Source organism: Syngnathus scovelli, chromosome 12 (assembly GCF_024217435.2).
Source record: "Syngnathus scovelli strain Florida chromosome 12, RoL_Ssco_1.2, whole genome shotgun sequence".
NCBI lineage: Eukaryota > Metazoa > Chordata > Actinopteri > Syngnathiformes > Syngnathidae > Syngnathus > Syngnathus scovelli.
The window spans coordinates 2518374-2531270 of record NC_090858.1 but is presented as its reverse complement, the minus strand read 5'-3'; the positions used below and the strand labels follow the sequence as shown (position 1 = coordinate 2531270).

Below are 12897 nucleotides of genomic sequence, written 5' to 3'. Positions count from 1 at the left end.
CGCACGTCGCGTACGTCAACAGCCCGGAGGATCACGCCGAGCTCGGCCCGGAGGGCACGGCGAGGTCAACGCAACGTAAACAGAGAGCGCGGCCAGATTTACGATGTTTGCCGTCCGCTACGACGACGACTGCGAAGGCTCTGCACATTCTCACGTTTAGAATTGCTTTTTGCAGCTTTTCCATCAACCTGACTGGACAGACACTTTAAAAACAAAATAAGACAAGCTCTACGTCAGGAGCTGCGATGACACTTGAACTTTAATTTATTTATTTTGGGCTTCGCTTGGAGCGGGCATCTCTTATTTATTTATTTATTATTTATTTATTTATTTATTTATTTATCCATCCATATATCCGTTTGTTTATTTTTTTTATTTGGGAGCATGAAGGCCAAATACATTAAATGGGAATGTTTAACTTTTAATACAACCCAACTATAATATTTTAAAACTATGAATTAAATAATTATAAAATAATCAGACCCCATTGTCAAGTACCTAGACCATGATACTTGGTCCAATAGAAAGACAGGACAATAAAATGACTGGCCAAGCCTATTTCTTTGTCGAAATAGAAACAGAGTAAATCGAGCGTGTTACTACCTGACTGTCAACTGTGCTATTTAAAAATGCAAAATCAGCCAGCACAGTTTGATTCATCACATTGTGCGTGCGAATTCAATTCATTTGATTCAACTCCTCCCACAGCATGGCGGTTCAGTTTCCACATCGGTTTGTATACGCAATCAAGTTGGCGTCCGTTCCAGTAAATCACAGCTTGGAAAATGAAGCGTACCTAAGAGTTAAAAAGAGGAAAACACGCCCTCACATCTGGCCGGACCCCGCCGCGAGCCCCCACAGCGTTTCAGCACCCTTCCACGGCCTGTTGACAGTTGTTACCTGTGCCCCAGCGGGCCCTCGCTGCCCCGAGATAAAACCACCTTTATCCAGCGCCAGACGCATAAATATTTCTCTCCCTTTCTCTGTTTTCCAAAATAGCTTTTAATTGTACAAGTTTTACGAGCTGGATATTAAGTGCATATGTTTTACAAGACGCGCTGTCCTCCGCCTCACCCCGACACTTCGGCAAATGTTTTGATTTAGAAGGAAGAAGAGCAAAAGAATCGAGGGGAAAGGTACTCCGTTCGAACCCATGTGTCTCACCACTCGCTCGCTAGCGAACGACGTACATGTCATTTTTACGATTTAACGTTAAAAAGAGACGTTGTTTACTGGGAATCCGGGTGTAACTTACGACGTCGACTGGATATTTTGCCAACGATAACAACACGAGTCATCTATTGGAAGCCATCAACACAAATAACGATTAGATTTTATCTCGATGATGATTTGTCGGTGCGTCAAACTGAAACGAAATGAACAAAAGTAGCTAAATCAAACACATTAGCTCTTTGCCCTTCGGCCGAACATGTTTTAATATACAGAGAAAAAAAGGAACAACTTTATTATTTATATATTTATTATATTTATATATATATATTTATATATTTATTTATATTTATATAAATTATTTTTTTTTTTTTTTTTTTTTTAAATGTCCATAACTTAAGCGTGTAATTGGACAAACACAAAATTGGAACTTAACACTATAAAGTCTTTTTCCTTTTTCTAACTGTTTTTCCATGTGCTGGTAGCCTCTCCGTGACCTCCTCCGCTTTTTTTTTTTTTTTTTAATCACTCCCCTGCACCCTCGCCAATATCAGCCACATGTGTTTGGGTGACCAGAGCGCTGCGGCGACGTCGCCATTCGTCTTCATTTCGACAAAAGTCATCAGCATGCCGTGCGTATGAGCTCCATCGAAGACATCTGATCTCGCCGTCTACCATTCCTCGTAGTTTGAAGCTCACAACACTTTTGGTCATCACGTGATTTATTGCAAAAGCGCGAGGGGGAAACAGAATCATAATTCAAGGGAAGAAATGCCAAATATGACTTTTATTTCAAGTGAAGAGTTTTCAAGTTCTTTCATTTTTGAACGCGGCCTCCAGTTGCTCCGTGTGCTTGTTTACGTCCTGGGAGATGTCATGTCACACTGACTTTTTTAATAGCTTGTATCCAAATAGTTGGCTCTGCCCAACCATCAAGTGTGAAATTAAAACAGACTTGTTTTTTTTTTAATCTTAGTTGAAAAAATCTGTGATTGGGACATGCTTTGCTGAATTGTTATGTCACACTTGAGCTCATTTACAAAATTGAGTACTGTGTAAAACTTCACACTTGATAGTTGGACAGCTTTTATTTCTATTTATGTACAAGATAATAAAAAGTCACTTTTATAAATGTAAGACACCTGAGATCTGTTTTAGATTGCAAAAGGAAAAAAAACACAATGAGAAATTTACAGGTGATTCAAAACTTGCAAAGCCGGCGTGACATTGGAGCTGCTCTGACTCTGTTGGGGAAAAAAAGCTTTCAGCCCTGAATCCAAACTTTTATTGTGGTTTTCCAAATCCTGTCTTGACTGGCGGTCGCAAACAGGAAACACGTTTTCCAACGCGGCTGCCAAGGATGCTTTCAAATGGCTTTTTTTTTTCTTCTTCTCTTTTGTTGCAACTCCAAGTGTCAAGTATCACAATAAGTGTTCCATCATCTGCCGCACGCCATCTGATCGGCCTAGTAGGCCGCTCACTCGTGAATTCAAAGCGTTTTTGCACTTTCTTGCTGTACGGTCAGTGAATAGACACTTAGAGATGTTAAGTACACCACCATTTGAACACAAGATGAAAGAATGTTTGATTGATAGTTCTCTTTAAGTTGAGCAAAAAAAAGCAAGCGTGCGATCAGAGATTTTTCATTTTGTTTATTGAACGGTAAACTTGTTTTTAATTAGTCATGCAAAAAAAAGAATAAAAAGCCGTAGTCCTAGGATAGACACTTGTGGAACACCATCAGTAATTGCAATACTGGAGAATCTTAGCGCTAACAGCTTTTGCTAGCACTTAACAGTACAACGACATGAAAGACTCAAAGTGAGGCAATTTAGTTTCTTCTTTAAGTTGGTGTTCATCACCTCAGTGACAGTCCAAGCACCGCAGTCCACATGTGGCTCCCACGAGACGACCCAACTCCCGAGACAGCGCCGTTGCCTTACATGAAATAGGCCGCAGCAAATCCCCTCGGCGCGCAACCTCCTCCAAGTCTACTCGCATCCGTCTGTCCTCCTGAGCTAGCGTCGGGCTCCGGCGCTGACATGACATACGGCGTTCTGTCTGGAAGCACCTTGGGTGGATTTAGTTCTGTGGCTCGCACTGGAAAAATGAGAAAAGGAGAGAAATCGTATCTACTTTCCTTGGAGACAAAAGGATTTGGATGATGGACCACACAGTTCTGGATACTATTAATGTGATGATGTAACATATTTATAAAAAGTTTGTTTTATGCCTCTTTTGGTACAAAATAGCATATTGTATTTAATGTATTTCTTTGTGCCTTTCACACAGAATCTGGCCAAGTGGGATATTGTTGCCATGAAAAGGAAGACCCCAAAACTGCCCATCTTCGTTTGTGTCGCTGGACTGTCTGAAAGGAACTGACATGGAGCGGTTGTCACCTAAAATGTTTTGTCCATCTTAAGATCCTTTCACACTGTCCTGTGTCATTGGACTTTGTGAAAGTGACCAACACAGAATGTTGGGCGAGCGACAAGAATTTCAGATGCCTTCATGTTGTCTTCTTCTGTGCATGAGAAGAGGTCAAGCTGACTTCCATTTGTGCCACTGTATTCTCTTTCTGCCCATCTTTTTCTCATCTCCGGGATAAGCGCAAAACTCCTTTTACATGTCCTAAAAGGGTCTGATAAAAGTCAACAACATAAACCGTTGCTGAGGAATGTGCCGTTTGATGAAATGTGGAACAGGCGATAAGCGCAAGAAGTCATAAGGGAGAAGCAACAAGCCGTGATGGATGTGTGCACTTTTCCCTCTGCTTGAAATTTCCCAGATATATTTCATGCTTTTAGCAAACAAACTGCGACGTATTTTATCTGGCTCGCCAGCACCCCCCCCCCCGCCCCCCCCCCCCCCGATGTGCTGATATCAAATCCTGCAATGATTTGATCCGCTTTGATGTCATCATTCGCCGTGTCAGCGATTCTCAGCAACGTTTTTGTGGAGCACTCCCTCACACCTTGGTCGTGCCTGTCAAAACATACAAAGTCCAAGAACGTTTTTGAAGGCTTTTATAGTCACTGCTGTCAGAGACAATGTGCTCATTGTCTCCTCAACCTAATTCTGGCCACAGATTGGTTCATGCCGTGTTGCCGTGTGAAACATCTTTTGCAGCATTCTGTGTGAAAAATACAGGTGAATTAGTGTTGGCTCGTGAGTGAACGATTCGTTCAAAAGAACGAATGCTTTCAGTGAACGAATTACTTCCTTAAGTGATTCGTTCTTTTTTCCGTTCATATGACTTCAACCAGTAGGTGTCGGTAATGCGCATTGAAGCTGGTGCCACCGCCGTAAAACAAAACGAAGAAGAAAATGACGTAACTTCCTGTTTACGAACGAGTCGTGAATTACATTTCCCGCTCACGAACCAAACGGATCTGTGAGAGTACGAGTCAGTGAGTGAGTGATTTGCATTTCCAGTTCATCGCGAGAACGGATCAGCGACGGAAGGAATCCTGACTTTATCGTTCGTGAACGAGTCAATGGGTGAACTGCCTTCCCGTGCATCAACGGCTCAGTCAGTGAACGTGTTGCGTCTCCCTCCTGGCGTGAACTATGTAAGCCAGAATGTCGATTTACGATTTGCCAAGGAAAAAAAGAACTACTCACTGAAACACTACTTCTTTTGTGTTCGTTTTCTCCAAGCTAACGGCTAATTTTATTGCATGAAGGGATGCGCCGTTATGCAAAAATGGAGAGATTATGCTTCTCCCTGGGTAAACTTGATTTTATAAATAAAAGTCCCAATGATTGTGAGCAGCAGGGGAGCCCCATTTCAACCCCTTACACTGAGTGCCAAGCAGGGAAGAAATGAGTACCATTTTTATAGTCTCCCGGTAAGACCCGGCCGGGGTTTGAACCCACAACCTCCCAATCTCAGGGCGGACACTCTAACACATGGCCACTGAGCTGGTAAACACAACTGTATAGTAGTATAACACATAGTAGTTTTTAAATAACGTGTATGCATATATACGTCTAAATATTGTTATCCAATATATCTACTGCAATTTCACATTAGATTGCTGGTTTGAAATTTACTTTTATTATTATTTTAATAAACATTTCTATTAAAACTTGTCTGGTGTTTTATTCCTTGTTTTTATATTTGCCAATTGGGGGTGAGGGCAGGTGTGGCACTTTTCACTTTCACTTAAGCTTTTTCCCTAATGCAGTGGCCTGTGATTAGGTACACTTCATGGACACTTCAATAGGTACACTACACGAGGTAAAAATAAATAAGTGTAGCGAACGATTCGGTGAACGATTCTAAAGATTCAGTTCACTTCAACGTATTGGAATGCACATCTCCAGTATAAATCAGTGAATGAGGGAATCACACGGACACTCCATTAGGTACACCGCCATTTTCAAGTGTGCCTAATAACAGGCCACTTTATTAGGGAAATATCATGGTCAAAGGTCACAGGTGTCAAGCTCTCGTCCTCGGGGCCGCGTTCCAACATGTTTTCCAAGTGACCCTCGTTAAGTGCAGGTGCGTGAAAAGTCGTGTCATCGTGTTTGTCGTATCATTGTGTGTGTGTGTGTGTGTGTGTGTGTGTGTGTGTGTGTGTGTGTGTGTGTGTGTGTGTGTGTGTGTGTGTGTGTATCACTACTGCGGTGTAGTGTTGGCTCGTGAGTGAACGATGGGTTCAAAAGACCGAATGTTTTCAGTGAACAAGAGTGAACGAAAAGATCTAAAGCTCTTTGTAGCCATGAGGGAAAAACTTGTTTGGACCCGTTTGAAAATCATTGATTTGATATGACTCAAGAATTGTCTCTGTGCAACGGTGTGGTGTTTCTTAGCAACTGACTTGAAAATGAGTCCACGGGAGCACTGCAACGGCGGCAGAATTTTTGCAAGAACAATTCATTTTAGGATGAACTCTTGATACAAATATTTTCATTTGATTGAAGGCAATGGCGTTAACCACTCGACCAGAGCCTGCTCGGAAACCAAAGGAGATTTGGTCATATTGATAGAGTATCCTCCATCCAAACATGTTCGGTGTTGAAAGTTTCAACGGATAGTCAGTCCGAAGCAACCCTTTCCACAGTAGTCACCATGACAGGCGACCACCTGGTGGCGTCAGTGTGCCGAGCGCCGTTGGACGATCAGGAGAAGAAGATTTGAATCGACGGCTGTGACGTCAGGGCTTTAGGTCAATTGAAGACAGGTGCGCTCGCTCAAGGGGAGTTATCATAAGCAGGTGCCACCGAGCGCGGGCCGGCGGCGGCGGCGGACGGTTTCTCAGGTAAGCGAGCATGCTAGCAAATGTTTGTCGTCTCCTGCCGTTTCTCACGACGGCACGCTTTGTTGCTTTTTCTCACAAGCCTTTTTTTTTTTTTTTTTAAATTTATTTTGTTTGTCGCAGGATTGTCGTACTCTCGTGACTCGGCAACGTCACGTCCACCGCGACGGTGGGCCTGGAGGTAAATTGTTGGCCGCAGGCTATTTAGCCCGTGAGCAAATGTTTGCAGTTTCTTACGATGCCATTTATTATTTCTTGCAGGATTTTCCGCTGTCTAGGGAGTGCTTGAGGTTTCGGCACGACACGGCACGCCGCAATCCACTTTGCGTCGCGTCGTTGCGCGTTTTGGTGGTATTTTAAATGTCTTTCGGGGTTGCTTTTTTTCATGCTGGCCAGCGTTTTTTTCATTCGTCTGTCTGTAGACGGTTCGTAAATGACGCCGCTGATAAGCGCGTGTTTGTCTGACTATAGGAAATGTTAGTTTGACTCTAGTCAACTTAACCATTTTTTAAATTATTTTATATGATGCGTGTGCCATTTCCGTGTCATGCAAACTGGTGAATGCAACGTATGTTACGTCATGTCCAAATCGGACCAAATCCATTCAAAGATGGCGCCCGCCCGCTCTCGTTCCGTTACGCAACAAACATTTGCGCGTGTTATTTTCTCCCGTCTTGGACGCCGCCAACCTGGCTCATCTGTCCAATGTGAGGGGAGTTGATGAATGATGAAATTAAAATATGAATTATAATCCTGAATAATTATCATAATTTACTAAAATGTGACGATTATATATTTTTTCAAAACTCTACTTAGAATGTATCAAATTCAAATATGAACTATAATTTTGATCAATTATCATAACTTACTACAATATAATATTTTTTTCAAATGTAAAACTCCTAGTATGTATAATTGTTGGTAAGAAATCATGCCATTGGCACTCGACTCAATGTCTATTTTTGTTGCAATCATTTGCTTGTCTTTTGTAGCACTAAAAACTGCCGCCCAGCCAGCATCCTTCTATACAAAGCAAGCAGGAGGCTCTTGAAGGAGCCCTTTCAGTGATGTTGAGGACACTGAGGAAGAGTAGTCCTAAATCAGGTGAAAACCTGTTTTTGTCAAGTTTCAACTTCCCAACACACAATGGTTGTCGAGTTTTAGCTTCCCAGCACACAATTAATGGCTGTCTGTGTTTTTGTAGGCTGCAATAGGAGCCGAATGGGATAATTCCATATGAAAAGGCACAATGGCCTATCCAAAGGAGCCATGGCCTATCCAAAGGAGCCATGGCCTATCCAAAGGAGCCATGGCCTATCCAAAGGAGCCATGGCCTATCCAAAGGAGCCATGGCCTATCCAAAGGAGCCATGGCCTATCCAAAGGAGCCATGGCCATATGCAAAGGAGCAATGGCCATATGCAAAGGAGCAATGGCCATATGCAAAGGAGCAATGGCCATATGCAAAGGAGCAAAGGAGCAATGGCCATATCCAGTCAAGAATCAAGCATCGCGCTGCAAAAGTCGACGTGTGCGGATCATGTGCCCAGGAGGGGGCAGTGTGGTTGCCTTTGGTTATGGGTGCACGACGGAAAGGTTGCAGGTGTGGACAGTGTTTAGGGCTCTGATGGTCGGTCTTGCTTTCGAGGTGCGCTGTGGTTGTGGCTGGTCTGGATCCAGCGTTGTCTTGTGCTTGGTTGCCATTGACGGCCCACTTGGGGGAGGACCTGGTTCCGTGGATGGACACAAAACTGAACTTTGACGTGGAGCCGAATGTCCAATTTTGCCATACGACTTGTACCATTGTGTATCTTTTTCTAACCTGCCACTGTCGTAGTTGCTGCGTTCTTTGTTCTTACCCCTCGGTGTAGGGTGGCGTCGGAGCGAGCCGATCCCGAATGTCCAATTTTGCAATTTGACTTGTGACATTTTCTTTTTCTAACCTGCCACTGTTGCACTTCCTCTAACCCTAACCTACCACTGTGGTACTTGCGTTCTCTGTTCTCCCCTAGGTGTTGGAGCGAGACGGTCACATTTTGTGTCTTTTTCTAACCTACCACTGTCGTGCTTGATCTAAGCCTAACGTACCACTGTGCGTCCTTTGTTCTCTAGGTTTAGGGCGCCGTTGGAGCGAGCCCGTCCACGAGGAAGACATAATGATGCGAGCAGCGCCCAACTCATTGCATGTTCTGCCTTTTGCAGGCCGGACGCAAAAGGGGGGGAGCGCACGACCCGACCCGGCCCGATCCGACCTGGCGACGGTAACCAAGAGTGGCTAGCCGCTGTGATCAAGTAAGCAAGTGACCTACAACTTGGGGTGCTCTTTGAGTGTCTAACTTTTGTTTCTGTTTCTGCAGATGGCGACCGGGACGCGACAGCATCTGATCAGAGATGGACGGACCACTGTGGCATCACTCTGAAGTAGCAGAGTTGTGAGGGAGACCCGCTTCCCTGGAGGCGTCGACCTGCGTAGCTTCAACATGTGAAATGGATTTTTTTTTTCTAATTCACACCAGCGGTGTCCAAATGTCTGTTTGAGGGCTGCATACTGAAACAAATTGAGAATTCTTTGACACAAATTCATTAAATCAATCACGGAATGTTGCCATTGATATTTAGCGCTACAAAGCAGTGTTGTGTTCATTCGTGTGGTGTGTTGATCAAGTTGGCCCGAGGCTGCCATTTGGACACCAATGGTGACGTGTGTGTGTAGGGCTGCACGTGTATTGGAAAACTGCCATATGGTGGTCTAGGTTATTGACATGCACTTTAAGACAGCAAAATTTTTTTTTTTCATGTCTCAAATGAAACATGTTTTCTTGCCTAACTATTTGTAATGAGTTAAGACGATAAGTCATTGATGTAAGTTAGTTAACTAATCTAACTGATCTCATTGCGATCAAATAGTTAACCTCCATCCAAGAATTGTCCACAACTTGCCTCAATGCAGTGGTCTGGCCCAATACTGCCATACTCATTGATTTTCCAAAATGTTGTGCAGCCCTCATTGAGTGCCAAACGCGCAAGCGCAAGCGACCGCGCAAGCGACGGCAAGCGCAAGCGACCGCGCAAGCGCAAGCGACCGCGCAAGCGACCGCGCAAGCGACGGCAAGCGCAAGCGACCGCGCAAGCGCAAGCGACCGCGCAAGCGACCGCGCAAGCGACGGCAAGCGCAAGCGACCGCGCAAGCGCAAGCAACCGCGCAAGCAACCGCGCAAGCGACGGCAAGCGCAAGCGAGACTTTTGTGCTTGTCTTGCAAGGTGGAAGAGACGATGTATGAAACGAAGAGCTGGTGGACGGAGGCACCCAGACCCGTGATTGGTGAGCGGGTTGCAAAGGAAGGAATCACCCAAAGAAAGCAGTCGCCAAGTGTTGAAGAGGAGCCTGACGCATGACTGGCCAAGGCTGGCCAGAGGCGGTGACATGGCAATCCAATCTGCAAGCGTAGTGTACACACTGGTTGGGTTTAATTTGATTTCCTTATTTTTCTGCCTTTCAGCTGGCAGCGGATGGGGCGAGCGCCAGCCTGCACCGAGGGGGACTGGGCTGCACCCACAAGACCAGGGAGGGGGCAGGTAATGAGTACGTTGACAGAAGTGAACCGCATGCAACTGAGCGCCGTTTGTCTTTTTGCACTTGTGCGAGGCGAAAGACGAGTCCAACACCGGCCGGAGCAGACCCGGACCTTGGCCCGTGACGAGCGGCCCACACGAGACTGATGGGTGCAGATGCAGCCAGCGTTCCGGGGGAGTATGACTTTCTTTTTTCTTTTGTGCTTTCCCTACCCCTGTCTGTTTGAATAGGGTAACTTGTAGCACGCACGGGCATTTGGGTTGCTGTGACCCTCTAGATACGAATTGGCAAAGTAGACAGCCCCTGCCTCTCTCCCTCCCCCTCTCTCTCTCTCTCTCTCTCTCTCTCTCTCTCTCTCTCTCTCTCTCTCTCTCTCTCTCTCTCTCTCTCTCTCTCTCTCTCTCTCTCTCTCTCTCTCTCTCTCTCGCTCTCGCTCTCGCTCTCGCTCTCTCTCGCTCTCTTTCTCCAATGTGCCCGGCAGTACCTGCATGGCCTGGTGCACTCAGGATGGAACGTGGCTATACCTTGCCCTTTGTGGAATACCAGGGTATAATGTCTGCCAGACTGGGTCCCAGTGTCGTCGACGGTGTCGAGGACGAGGAGATTCTCCGTGACGCTCTACGTGACGTCACGTTTTCCTTTTTTTCCCTCTCGGGGCCAAGCCAGCTCTACTCAAAGGGAACTGGCCGGTTGCGCTTAAGTGCGCACCAAAGCCTCTTCTCATCTCCCCTCGCTCTCTCCCTCCCTTTTTGTAAGGGGTTAAACATTTCATAACCCGGACCGCTCCACATAAAAAGAAAACAAACGTTCATGTATGCATACGCAATTAATAAAGGGAGCTTAAAATAGGAGCAAGCTTTAATAGACGGGTAATGAGTACGTCCACAGAAGTGAACCGCATGCAACAGTGCCGTTTTTCTTTTTGCAGTGGCACGAGGCGGAGGATGAGTCCAAACGTCGAATACCGGCCGGGCGGGGAGAAGCCAACCATCGGCCGACCTTCACCCGTGATGAGCGGCCGACACGAGACGGACGGGTGCGGATGCGGCGAGGGCAAAGCGCCCAGCCAGCATTTAAGGAGAGTATGACTGCGTTTTTTCTTTTGTCCTTTCTTTCCTTCCCTCCCTTCCTCCACTTTTTCACTGGGTGTGCACACTGGCTATCTGCATGATGCCTCTTTCTTTCTCTCTCAGCGCCGTGTCATTTTGCAATATTGTTGTTTTACTGTTGTTTTTTTAATCATGAAATGAACTGTTTGTACTGTAATTGTGTGTGTGTGTGTGTGTACCACTGAACTGCAATTAAACTGTGAACTGAATTCAAGTGGTCCATTTTAAGCATTGGCAGTCTATCGTGCATACAAACTGGAATCATTTGAGACATTCTCAATGACAAGACAATTGTAAAGTTAGGCTGAAACAAAATTGACTTAAATATGCAGTGTCAGGCCTTGTGTTTATTTATTTAACTACACAAAGAAAAGCTGCATGCATTCTAAATTGTTGACAAAAGCCAAGTAGCCAGACACCCATAGATGCAAACGACAAGTGTACAAACGGTCTCTGTTGCGGTCAGTAAGTCATCCATGGCAACCCTGCTTTAAAATGGCCACCGAACTCAGAATCTTGCAGAACGTTGGTACATTTTTCTGTAAGAGTAAAAAGCTGTTATTTGAATCTAGTCGGAGCCATTTTTTGGTTTGTTTTCAATCGTCATGCATCATGTGGGCATTCTTGTGAATAAAATCAACAGTGTGTTTGCTTCCTTTTGGTGGTCTTGTAAATAAAGTCAACTTTGGGGTCAGTCATCATTCGCGATGTACCTCAATCGATGGTGCATCTCTTGAATGTGGAACTTATTGCATGTTTTGTTACAGGGCTTGATGCCTTCATTGGCTGTCTGACTACAAAAAAGGCTGTTGCTGTCCAGTCCAGGTTGCTGCTATAGTCAATTGAATTTATAAACATAGCGTGTAACTTCCAGGACTTTAGCTTTCGATTCAAAGCCGAGTTGCGTAACTACACGGCCAGCCTCGGCACATGTACTGGGTGGTACCACCCAGTTCAGAGAAGTAAAGGCCAGAGTGTCCTTTTTCATACCGGCATCCTTATGAAATTGACCATATCAGAAAGGCTAGATGAATTCCAAGTGCTGCCACCGAGTAGCAGCATATTTGCCTCAACCTGTCTGATTCTGGGTCAATGCGATGCACCTTTCGTTGTTTTGCCCAAAACAACCTAAGAAATAAAGAAGTACTGCTGTTATCTCGCCAGTGTGCATGTGTGTTAAAAGTACAAAACAAACTCATTTGCATGATAGACATCTAAACCACATGCTAGATATTTGCCTCAACCTGTCTGATGCTCTATTCAACTGTATGCGATCATTTTTAACAATTTTAATCATTTAAATTTTTAAGTACATTACAAATGATAGGCGCCCCAATTAGACAGCTGGGTCAATGTGACCCATCTTTTGCGGTTTGTTCTGCCCAAAGCAACCTAACAAATACACAGAAGTACTGCCGCTATCTCGCCAATGTGCGTGCCTCTAAAATGTACAAAGCAAGCAAATTCATTTGCATAATAAACTTCCAAACCACATGCTAAAAAATATTCATGTGATGCAGAAAGTCTTCTGTAGCTTGCTAAGATTTGCCAATTTGAGCAATGCCGTATCCGAACTCGAGGCTGGGGGTTGCCCGTCCATGTGCCTAATCGCTCGGGCATTGATACATCGGCAATGTCAAGTTTATTTGTATAGCCCTAAATCACAAACAGTCTCAAAGGGCTTCAGACAAAAATTGACAATTATTCTCAAAGCATCCCCTGATCTTAAGCTCCCAATGCTTCTTTCTAGGTCTCCTCATGTCCTCAGCACTGCA

General features: G+C 44.9%; 3 long non-coding RNA genes across 4 annotated transcripts in view; all 3 read left to right on the top strand.

Annotated features, from left to right (window-relative positions):
• LOC125978977 (uncharacterized) overlaps positions 1-3842 on the top strand; it is a 29192-nt gene extending 25350 nt beyond the window's left edge. Inside the window, exon 6 of the long non-coding RNA XR_011087824.1 lies at positions 3463-3842. This is a non-coding gene — a long non-coding RNA (uncharacterized lncRNA). The remainder of the gene's footprint in view (positions 1-3462) is intronic.
• A 1974-nt stretch (positions 3843-5816) lies between these two features.
• On the top strand, positions 5817-9067 carry LOC125978969 (uncharacterized). Of its 2 annotated transcripts, XR_011087823.1 has the most exons (6): positions 5817-6443; positions 6564-6621; positions 6702-7544; positions 7645-8042; positions 8642-8731; positions 8797-9067. It is a non-coding gene; the product is annotated as an uncharacterized lncRNA (long non-coding RNA). The 2 variants fall into 2 exon arrangements; XR_011087822.1 differs by having other exon boundaries at positions 5818-6443; positions 7645-8731.
• Positions 9068-9579: 512 nt separating this feature from the next.
• LOC137840828 (uncharacterized) lies at positions 9580-12277 on the top strand. Its single transcript, XR_011087922.1, has 2 exons — positions 9580-10015; positions 10086-12277. It is a non-coding gene; the product is annotated as an uncharacterized lncRNA (long non-coding RNA).
• The last annotated feature ends 620 nt before the right edge of the window (positions 12278-12897 follow it).